This window comes from Podarcis bocagei (genome assembly GCF_964188305.1).
Source record: "Podarcis bocagei genome assembly, chromosome: 9".
NCBI lineage: Eukaryota > Metazoa > Chordata > Lepidosauria > Squamata > Lacertidae > Podarcis > Podarcis bocagei.
The window spans coordinates 48409900-48420868 of record NC_138134.1 but is presented as its reverse complement, the minus strand read 5'-3'; the positions used below and the strand labels follow the sequence as shown (position 1 = coordinate 48420868).

The following is a 10969-nucleotide window of genomic DNA, read 5'->3' as shown; positions in this document are numbered from 1 at the left end:
TGAAGGCTTTCCTGCAAAAGGCCAAGCATTGCTAATGAGGCATGAGATTAAGGCAGGCCTACAAAACCTCTGACCCACCAAGCCGGACAGAGCTCATTAGCCATGGTTCATGCATGCATTGCTTTGCTTTTTCATGCAGCGCATGGTTAAGCTATGGAACTCCCATAGGTTGCAGTAATGGCTACCAACTAGGAAGGCTTCAAAAAACTAGGAAGGCAGATTCATGGAGCACAAGGCCATCCATGGTTGCTAGCCATGATGGCTGTGCCCTGCCTCGGGTGTCAGAGGCAGGATGTCTCTGAATACCTGTTGCTGGGAACAGCAGGTGGGCCAAGTGTTGTTGTGCTCCTGTCCAGCTTGCAGGTTTCCTGATTGGCCACTGTGAGAACAGGATGTTAGGTGAGATGGGTGATTGGCCTGACCCATCAGGCTCATCTTATGTCCTTATGTAGAAGCTGCCTTATATGGAGCTACACAATTAACCCATCTGGTTAAGTACTGGCAGAAGCTCTCAAGAGTATTAAGCAGGTGTCTTTCTTAGCTCTAACTAGAGCTGTTGGGGATTGAACATAGAACTTTCTGCATGCAGAGCCTGTGCTAAGTTCCCTCCCCTACGTAGAAAGATTGCTCAATTGTAAAATATTAACTAAGGGTTCCTATTGATAGGAACATGAACACTTGTCTGGTAAGGGTGCGGTGATCTCCTTTAAAAACTTTTTTATTATATGGGAAAATACGTAAGGAAAATAATATTGCATCTGGTGTAGTTGGCCTTTGAGCTCTCGTTTCTTGAATATATGCACCTGGAATATGTCTTGTGAGGATAGCGTAGCAAGATTGTGTTAGATAATGTTACGAGCACCAGTTCTCTCAACAAGCCTGCGTTTGGCTCTCTAGTTCACCTGTGACCAACAATTTAGCGAGCCTAGCAGCGAGCAGAAAGCGTGAAAGCACATAGAATGGTCTGCCAATTAAACTATAGGGCACTAAAATGCTCTAAAATGAAAGTGTTCTGGCTTCTCTTGAAATTACTTGCAATTTTCAGAAAGCTGAAGCACTAATCTTCTGAACCTCATTCCTGCCACAAAGATTGTAACAAGATGAAAAAGTTTAACTTTTTTTTAAGCGAGAAGAAAATACTGAGTCTGAAATAAGGATGAACAATCTTTTTATAAGTTGTTCTTCTTACACTCAAGCCTGTAACACAATCTTCATTCTCTTTGGATAATAACCAATTTCTATTAGATTCTGTCTGCTGAAACTCATTTATACATATCTTCCGTATTTGCAAATGCACATTCCAATTTTCCACATTTCTATTAAATTGCTTTTCCCTGCAAACAAGTGACAAGTTTGAGCTTGTATCTATCCTTGCGCAAGTGTAAGGTAGTTTAAGCAATCAATTGCCCCCTTCCCTTCCTCCCTGATGCAGACCCTTGTATCTTCAGACAACCCCTGCTTCTGGGGTTGGGGAGACTCACCAGATGTTTCAGGCTCTGTCTTATGGACTGGAGTGGGGAGGAGGAATCACCTGAAATCAGGTAAAGGAATCTACCGCTGCTCACACAAGGTTCCAGATTATGCTGTCTTCCATTATCACAACATTTGATGCAATCCACAGACTTTCAATTCGACTTGACAGCTATTGCCACGCAATGCTAGGCTTTATGTATCCGTCACTGACTGAAGGTGTACACAGCTTCTCATGTGCTTGAACTAAGGAGTGGCACACATCTACCCCCTTGAGGAAAAAAACCATTATGCCTGCATTAATTTGGCCCCATTGACAGGACTCTGGAACTGTATATAGTTCTTCTCTTTTTGCAAACCTGTATTTCTAAATTTCTTTTGGTTGGAGCGACAGTTTGCATAATTCAATGCCATGCTTCTAATAACAGGGATCCTTAAATACTATTTGAAAACTGCACAGCAGCACAAGGCAGCTACAGTACGGATGACAGTGGCTTGTATACACGTTTTGGAATAAGATCCAGTTATTTCAATATAGTGTGAAAATCCAGGGTGTCTAAGCATCTTTCATTTAACAAGGAATGACATGGATGGTTCCCCCCCTGCCATAATATACTGCCAAAGATGAACCAGTTTCATTTAGAAGTCATCCCAGTTACTGAAGCCTAAGTGTTAAAGGACTATACTGAGTATATAGGCAATTATTGCTACTATTTTCATGATGAAGAACTTGGCATTTATTTCACCTGCCCTGTGGCCCTAAGTAACGTATAAATTCCACACCTAGGCCCAGTTCATACAATTTCCCACCCATCAAAAAATGGTCCGGTTTATTTATTGGAAGATCCTCCTTGCACAGTGGCCCTAGAGATGCAGTCATGTAGAGGAAGCAATGCTTGAGGCAGAATAGCCCTGTTGACAATTGCTGCTTCCTAGCATCCATTTGCTAGGAAGCACATTTTGTGTGGCAGCACATTTTCAGCTGTGAAACGTATGTGTGAATTATGTTGGTGCCTGTCAATATTATATGCCAGCCATCTTCATTATGCTATTGTAGGAGGAGGATTTTACAGCATATGGGCCAGTCCAAGGAAGGGCCTATTTGCATACAGCAGTATCTTTGGAGGCCTAGGATAACATGTGAATAGTGAAGGTGGCCCCTACAACACCCCCGCTTTTCCACCACACAAACAGGATTGATGCTGAGTGAGTATACGGGCCAGAATTTGGCCCTATGCACTAATAGGAGAATGGGGGGAGGAGGGTACATCTCCCTGTCATTTTTTGTTTTGTTTTATATGCTACTGACAATGGAATGAAGTTAATCTGTGTGCCAGGATGAGTGTTGAATGATTCTCCCAGACATGCTGTATGGCCACCAGTTGCTTCTCTGGGTAATTTACAAGGTTCCCCGCTGTATGATAAAGCACAGGTGCTAAAACTGTCATCCCGAGCAATGATTTATTAGTTTTTGTGGTAGTACAGCCCTTATGTAGCAGGCACTAAATCAAGAGAATGTATACAGAAATAATATGTTTTCCGAAGATGACCCATGGAGACTCTTTAACTGTTCTTGCCCTTTTACCACTGCTGTTGGTTTTGCCATCTCTTCTCATTATTTTAAAACCCACAGGATTCACTTTCTGTCTTAATTCCTAAGCAGCCAAGGCTGCTTCAGTGCTAGTTTTATTGCTGTGGATATCTAGTTGAAATGTCATACCACTAAGGAGCCAAGGCTAACACAGAAAAGGAGAGACACCCCAGGGCGAAATGGGATCATAAAGAAATTTTGAAGGCTGCAGCAAATCTTCCCTAGTCTGTCCTTCTTTTTGGCATCGTTGGCATATGGGGAAAATTTGTCTCTGTGTTTCAGTCCAGAGCATATTTTCTCCACAAGAAAGGCTTCTTCAAGGAAATTTGTTCAAAGGTCTCATCTTCTTGCATTCCTGACAGTGACTATCAATCAAAGTCATTGCCTGTTGATTATCTGAGTACCCTTTGAACGGATTTGAGAAATCTTTAATTACTATTAAATGCCTGCCAAGTGTGGACGGAGGGGGGGGGGAATCCAGTCAGTCAATCAAAGTGCAAGTCTAGTGTGGATGCTGAATTTTAATGAGACAGCAGTTGGGAGAAGGAGGTGAAACAAGACAAGTTGAGTTGAGTACAAGAGGAGGAGTACTTCATGAAAGGAAGGAAGTATATAGAAAGCAGAAAGGGGTCTTGCTAACTAAACAAGGATGCTTCTTACTGATTGCACTGATCACTTTCTAATTTGTGATGTTGCATCCTTATGGTGCTGCAACAGTTTTTAAAACAACAGGGGCGTAGTATGTGTTCCAAGATGCAACCTCAGTCCAGGACAATGATGGTACCCAAACAGATCTCTGTTTGAACCAAATGTGCCCATCAGAACACAGCCCAGGATCTTCTTGAATGAACAGGCTCTGTACTGCAGACACGTAAATGGGGGAAAGACGGTTTAGAAAGTCTCTGTCTCTCATAACATAGAGTATCACTTTAACTCTCATGTTAATGGAGTAGGAAGGAGCTTATGGAAGAACATTGTTTTGAGACATCCTCAACACAGAAATCTCTTTATTCTCAAGCCTCTTTGTTCCAGGGACTTCCTTAAGGACTACTATAAGGGTCACATGCCTGAATATACCGTTGACATTTCAAAATGTTTATTCAGGTGCCTTACTAAGATCAGGAAGTGTTACCACCACTTCCCCCCTATGGTTTCGAATGGACAAACCCCATTATTATTCCAAGGCATTAGGGATTGCTGATGTTTTGCCAGGTACTCCCTGACACCTCTGGCAAGCACATTAGTTGGAATAATAGAGAGATGCAGGATGAGGGGTGGTCCTGGCTTGATTATTTAACTTTTCTAGTTTGAAGTCAGCTTGAAGCCAGCTGCAAAAGAAGCTAACATTGTCCCCCAAGGCCAATTTGTTGCAAAGAGATCAATTGATACTACTGGTGCCAAGAGGATTTGAACTGGGGCTTTAAAAGAGATAAATAAGTCACAAAAAAGAGCGTGAGGTGAAATGGAGATGAAATTAGAGGGTTATAGTCAGGCACATTTCATTAGCACCAAGATCATAATTTGGCTCCAGTCATAGCGACCAGAATAGAAACTGGTTGTAAATAAAAGAGACATGGTTGGTTTTACTGCCTATGGTATGGAATTAAGACATATTTCTTGATCTGAAACAAGGGCCAACCAGCATAATGAGAGTCAGCCATGAAATGTTGGGGATATCTCTTGTCTATTGGCTGGAGCAAAACCAGATTCACGGAGGTATAAACATAATTCACGGAAATGAGAAAGGTGATTAAAGGCCTTTTTCCTAGCCCTTTGCAGGGATAAATTACAAAAATGCTCTTTTTCTAGCTTCAGATGAAGTGGGTTTGTATAATAAACATTTCTGTAACATTCAGCTACTTTAGTCCAGACAGCTCAATTAGGGCTATGTGATAAAATACAACTTCAGTACACTTTCTGAGCACTTAATGTGACTGAAAGCCTGTTAGGAAGAAATCTCAGAGAAAATAGGTCCTGTCAAGTGTTTAAGGAAATTGAATTGGTGCCGTATTTAACTCACAGATCTGAAAACCAGAAGATAAGCGGGATACTAAAGTAATTTAATTATATTGTCATATTGGAGTTTCATTTCTTTTTTGAGCCTCCTTTATTATTATATTTAATGCATTAAAATGCTATAGAGGAAAAAGCACAAAGAAGAAGCTGTAAAGGAACAAGCAGAAAGTTAAAAGAGGGAGTTCATTGTGCGTACTGAGAAAACCCAAAATGTTCTAAGAGCGTGGCCACATGGGAACAACCTGTGCTCCTGATATCTGATAACAGTACAAAATGCATTAGTGTGCGGTGCTGCCAGATTTGGCAAAAGCACATTGCTTGATCTTGTGTCTATGCACAGGCTAAAAATCCATCATACCTACCACATGGACAGGCAGGGGATCTGTGAGGGTGTGCCCAGGCACTGTGAATCTTATAGGAACCTTCTTCACTGAATGACTGCATTGAAGACTGCCCCTACTGCAGATAGGTGGGTACCAAAGGCATGTACACAGGGTGTGCCGGGTGTATTCAGGCACACCCTAGTGTTTTTAAATAATGGGGATCATGGTGAAGAGGAGAGAGTATAGAGGGGCAACTTGACTCCCTTAGCTGTCAATACCTTTGGAAGGGAAGAGGAAGGAAGAAGAGAGAGGGAGAGAGACAGACAGACAGACAGACAGACAGAGACGCAGAGAGAGATGCAGGCAGAATAAAAAGGATGGAATGGATCTGCAGCTCCTGCCTGCATCTGTTTCTAGAAGGGTGTGTGTGATTGGCTTCTGTGGTGGCAGTAAGGAAGGAGGAGGGAAGATGAAGACGCCTTAATCTGTTTTGGTCAACTTGGGTTAAAGATAGAGATCATGAAAATTGACTTTATCTTTGTAAAAGTCTGGTTATCATTACAGTAAAAAGAAAGAAAGAAAAGTATTTTGGGCCTTTTTTAAGTTTTTATTTTGTAAATAACATCCAGCTGTTAATTTTTTAAAAGCTAAGTTTTAGCTTAGTAAAATAAAGGTCCTTTAGAACTGAGCATGAAGATGAGCACGTATTAAAAAAAATGTTCACCTTTAAAACAAATTTCTTTTGGTGCACACCCTAATGAAATGTGCTGCCCATGCCTATCGTGGTCAGATATATCTGATGTCACAACCATGGGTTATGCTTTCCCATGAAAAACCATTTACCAGAACCTAAAATGGTGTCTTTTCCCCTCCAGTTGATGTTCAGCATATGCTTAGTCTGAACCTGCCTGTGACACTATATACCGGTACTTCTGTATTTTGAAGCAAGTGTTAGTTTCAACCATTTTGAAAATGAACCGAACATATTTTTAAATGGTTTGATCCAGGCAACCATGAGGACCGTGTTCATGTATAGAGGGAGGATAACACAGGGATAAGGAACCTGTGCTCCATCAGAAGTTGTTAGGCGTTACCTCCCTTCACCCCCGCCATGCTAGCTGGGGTTGATGGAAGTGGAAGTCAAACAGCATCCAGCAGGTCAAAGATGTTGCGTATTCCACGCGGTGTTTTCAGCAAAACACTAAGAGTTCCAGGTTTTTCAGTGCAGTCCTTTTTTAATGTGAGCTATATGCAGGCATTTACAAAAGAAACAGTCCATACAGAGTACTTACAAACGAATACTCTCCACCACAGCACCACCACACTACAGCACAACCACCACATCCCCTGTTAAACAGGCTTTCCTTTTTAAAACAGGTGATAGCCAATTACACTAATCACACTCCTGCTGAGTCACTCTGACCCAGCAGAGTATTGCATCATCCTGTTGAAGCCTGCAGACTTATCCAGTATCCTGCGAATCCCAACAAAAGATTCCCCATTCCTGTCATGGAGACTGCTAAAAGGGAACAGAAGGCCTGTTCTCTCCTCCCACATTCTCACCCAGCCTGCTTGCTCTGCATGGGGGGAGACAAAAGTTCATTCTTTGACTGGAAGAGGTGGAGTGATAGAAATATGGAAAATGATAACTAGTCTTCTCTTTCTCCTTAATAGCCTGGCATAGGATTTGGCCCTACAATGATCCGGGAGAGGGGCAAACAAGTTCAATTGCCCTCTGGCAATCCCTCTGCTCACGGCACTGTGGCTACAAACCCAAACACCTGTGAAGATTTAGAAATGCAATAAAGAAAAAATAGGATTTCATGGTTGTTACAAGATATATTTACGTTTTAAAATGCTGAATTGTTTTAAAGTTATCTCACTATAATTTCTTATTTCATCCCAAACTACAATCTGAGCTGGTTTTACACTGAATTCTAGTATGACTAAGAGCACAACCTTCTACATCTCTAATAAGAAGTAAGTTCCTATGAGTTCCATATAAGTGTGTACAGGTTTGTAGTTTAATTGATCTAAATCAGCACTCTCATGGCAGCTGAATATTGCAGAGACATTCCATCCTCCAGGTAATCTTGTTTTTCAGTGCTCCAAAGCTGCACTAATTCTGAAAGACAAGGTGAGAAAACAAACGGGCCATTTCATATATACACACATGCATCTCTTGATAACTTGTTTGTGTGCTGATTCATAGCTACTGTACATGTGGGAGCTGATTCCCGCTAAATACATTGTCTTTTTTTCTATGTGTTGTTTGATATACTAAGATCACAATCAAGTCATTACTATGATTACTGGATGCTGAAATCATCCAGTGATGAGTGTGGATGTAAGAACCAGCCTAATGTGATAAACTGTGTTTTCGACAGAGTGCTGCTTTGAGGATTGTATTGTCTAGCAAAGCCAGGAGCCAAGCGCTGTTCACTTTATTTTCTCTGTGTTGAAAATGCTGTAGAAATGATGGTGGTTCCACACCAGCATGTTTTTCACATGCTGCTAGCTATTGTTCCTTGACAGCCCATCATATGTTGGCTCTCCCCAGGAAAATACTTTCAGTACATGTAGGCAGTAATTAGGCTTAAAGCCAGGAAACCTGCTTTGAAGAGGAGTGGTGGAATACAGTGCGAAAAGAGCGGTATATTATCAGGTGTCACAGGAGGAACACAGGAAGCTGTTTTATACAAATGAGACAAATTGGTCTATCTAGCTCCATATTGTCTACACTGACTGGTAGCAGCTTTCCAGGATTTTAGACAGGGTAACTACCAGGAGATGCTGAAGATTGAACCTAGGGCTTTTTACCACTGAACTATGGAGCCTGCAGAGCGAACATTGGGAAGGAGAGTCTTGGAAACATAATGGGGGACCAAGATCTGTTGGGCTGGTAATGCTGCGAGCCCTTTCATTTTATGCTCAGGTATATATATATATATATATATATATATATATATAGCCCTATATTAAAAAACAAGATATCTAGTAACCTTCATTCTAACGAAACCAAACCCAAGAAAAGCACTAGTAGCCTTGAAGTTTGTCATGGCTCAGAGACTGGGGTGCATGTAACAGTATTTTCAGAGTTGACTGATGTTTTCATCTTACTGATGTTTTTGCTCCTGCTCAGTTTCCCCACTGTCATATTTCCAGTGATCATCATTGTTTTAAGTGATTTTTATGGGACCCATTTGGTGATGTCTACCTAAAACCCAGGGTAGAAGTATTCAAGGCAAATACTGATTAAACTATAGATAACACCCACAGAGACAGTTGCACAATCTGCCCACTGACAACATTCCAAAAGAGCAGCAGAAGCAGCCAATGCAGCATAATGGGTCCCTGCCAGATGTTAAGATGTTTCTCTAACCTCCAGTTAAGAACACTCTCTGGCATTCCTCAGTCAGACTTCCTACAAACTCTTTGTCATAAAGCATAGGAATTCAGCACAAACACGACAGAATTCAAGTGTTAATATAATCCAGTATAAGTGGTAATGTTGCTTGAATTAAGTACCCAGTCAGTGAAGACACTACTACCTCATTCTCCAAGACCTCAAGTAAGAACTAAAAGAGCACAACAGTGTTGATGGTAGCAGAATGAATGAATGAATGAATGTACATAGGTACAGTGTGGGTGTGGGTGTGTATGTGTTGGAGTGGTTTAACCCTCTCAACCCAGCCCTGATGAGGATTGCAAACATGCCTCCTGTCATCAGTTCAATCATTTGATGTGCAGGGAGGAAGCAGTAATTTCCCCTCCTCAGCTGATTTGCTTGCATGCATCAACTAAGGATGTGGGTATGTGTATGTGTGTGCATGCACACAAGGGTGTAGGGTAGAAACATAAACTTTTAGCTATGCCCATTGCTGGCATGTGACCTTTGGAGAATTAGCCAAGAGTAAATGTGGGTGTTATGCCAAAAATGTTAGCTATGCCTGATGTCCACCATTATCAAGCTTTTGAGGAAAGAGTGGGAGACAAATGTATAGATTCTGAAGGACTCTTCCAAAGAATGCTTTACACAGTGCAGATGGCATGACATTACATGATTTTACCCAGAGGGTAAAACCCCAAAATTGGTCCTCGCACACAGCATGGAATAACATGAAGAAAATGCCTTGGACACCTACCCCACCCTACCCTATCTTTAGTTTGGAGAAAAACAGATCCAGGTCAAGGAATGTGGCTTGTATGTAGGCACCACTTATATTAAAATATGAGGGAACAGGTTGATATGTAGTATTCTTGTGGGCATCTTTTATGGATCAGTGTCAGTAAACATTCAGTGGCTGTGGACTTACTGCAAACAAAACAGTGACATCTCTATTACAAGCTAAAGAACTGAGAGACCTCTCTCTTTCTGTCTGTTTTTTTGTTTTTGTTTTTTAACACAACTTATAAATAAAGATTGGGGACATGTTCTTATCTGAAGCAGAGAGCCAGCTGTAGACAGCCTCACTTTCTTCCACAATTACCAATGTATCTTAAAATGCGTTGGGAAGTGCATATTGTAGGAGATAGATGCACAGCAAGTGCTGATGATCATTTATGCTGATATCACTTGTAGATGTTAGTTCCATCTTGTCATACTAACGCAAGTGAGAAATTGCTGTTCTCTCCCTAGGACAGGGCAGATATGAAAAAGTTTGCAAGGCAATAGCTATTCCAAGCATTTCCTGTCAAGCACACAAAAAGACTGCAGAAGATATTGTTGGTAAATACGATGGTTTTCAACTTACGTTAAATGGCTTGACGGGATGGGCTCTTTTAATCTCCCCCATCTTCCTGAACTGTAGGAGAAACTGTCAAAAGTAGAAAAGAAAGAAGCATTGAAAAGTAGAGCAAGAAGTACTGAAATATTACTTTCCTGTTTCTAAGCATAGTTTAAATATTAACTGTTCAAGGAGTGTCCTTTTTGTCGTCATTTGCCGAACACGTGGTTGTATCGATTTGGAAAAGATCTGTGTGTCTTTGTGGGAAGCACTGTGAAACCCAGTACAAGAAATGACAAGGGAGCATATCCTTTGTGATGTGAGCAGCACTTGGTGAACTGCATAACAGACAGCTCTCTTCCCTTTTCACTTGCCCAGTGGGGAGTGGGCCAAGCCAGAGCATTGGGACAGGTGTGTGTCAAAGCTCAAGGAACTGGCTTAGCCAATGGTATCACAAGACCTTGAGAAGGAAATGGCATTGGGTAGGGTCCAAGTCTAAAGGGGGACACCCTTAAGGGGCCTGAGAGGTGAACTGTCCCTGGCCCTAGTTCAAGTAGGCTGGGTTGGCCAGTAGCCATCTCAGGCTACTAGTGGTCCTAGTCACATGGTTTTGGACCATGCTAGGTTCTTGAAGCTGGATAACTCCCATTGGATGCTCCAGCAGGCATGTTGGGAGGAAGTCCTTCGGTCAACAGATCCTGACCCTATTGCATGCCAACCCCAGCTATGTCTGTTACTCAATAAAGTTGTTGCCAATATTTATCCATACATATCTCTTTGTCTGTTGTTTGGTTTGCAGCCACATCTGGTCATGAGGCCAGGCATTTGCCCTGGCAGCCCCC

General features: G+C 41.8%; 1 long non-coding RNA gene across 1 annotated transcript; it reads right to left on the bottom strand.

Moving 5' to 3' along the window:
- Positions 1-7416: 7416 nt before the first annotated feature.
- Positions 7417-10411, bottom strand: LOC308594826. Its single transcript, XR_014011644.1, has 3 exons — positions 10312-10411; positions 10155-10217; positions 7417-7525 (listed from the first exon to the last, which is right to left on the bottom strand). It is a non-coding gene; the product is annotated as an uncharacterized lncRNA (long non-coding RNA).
- Positions 10412-10969: the final 558 nt, after the last annotated feature.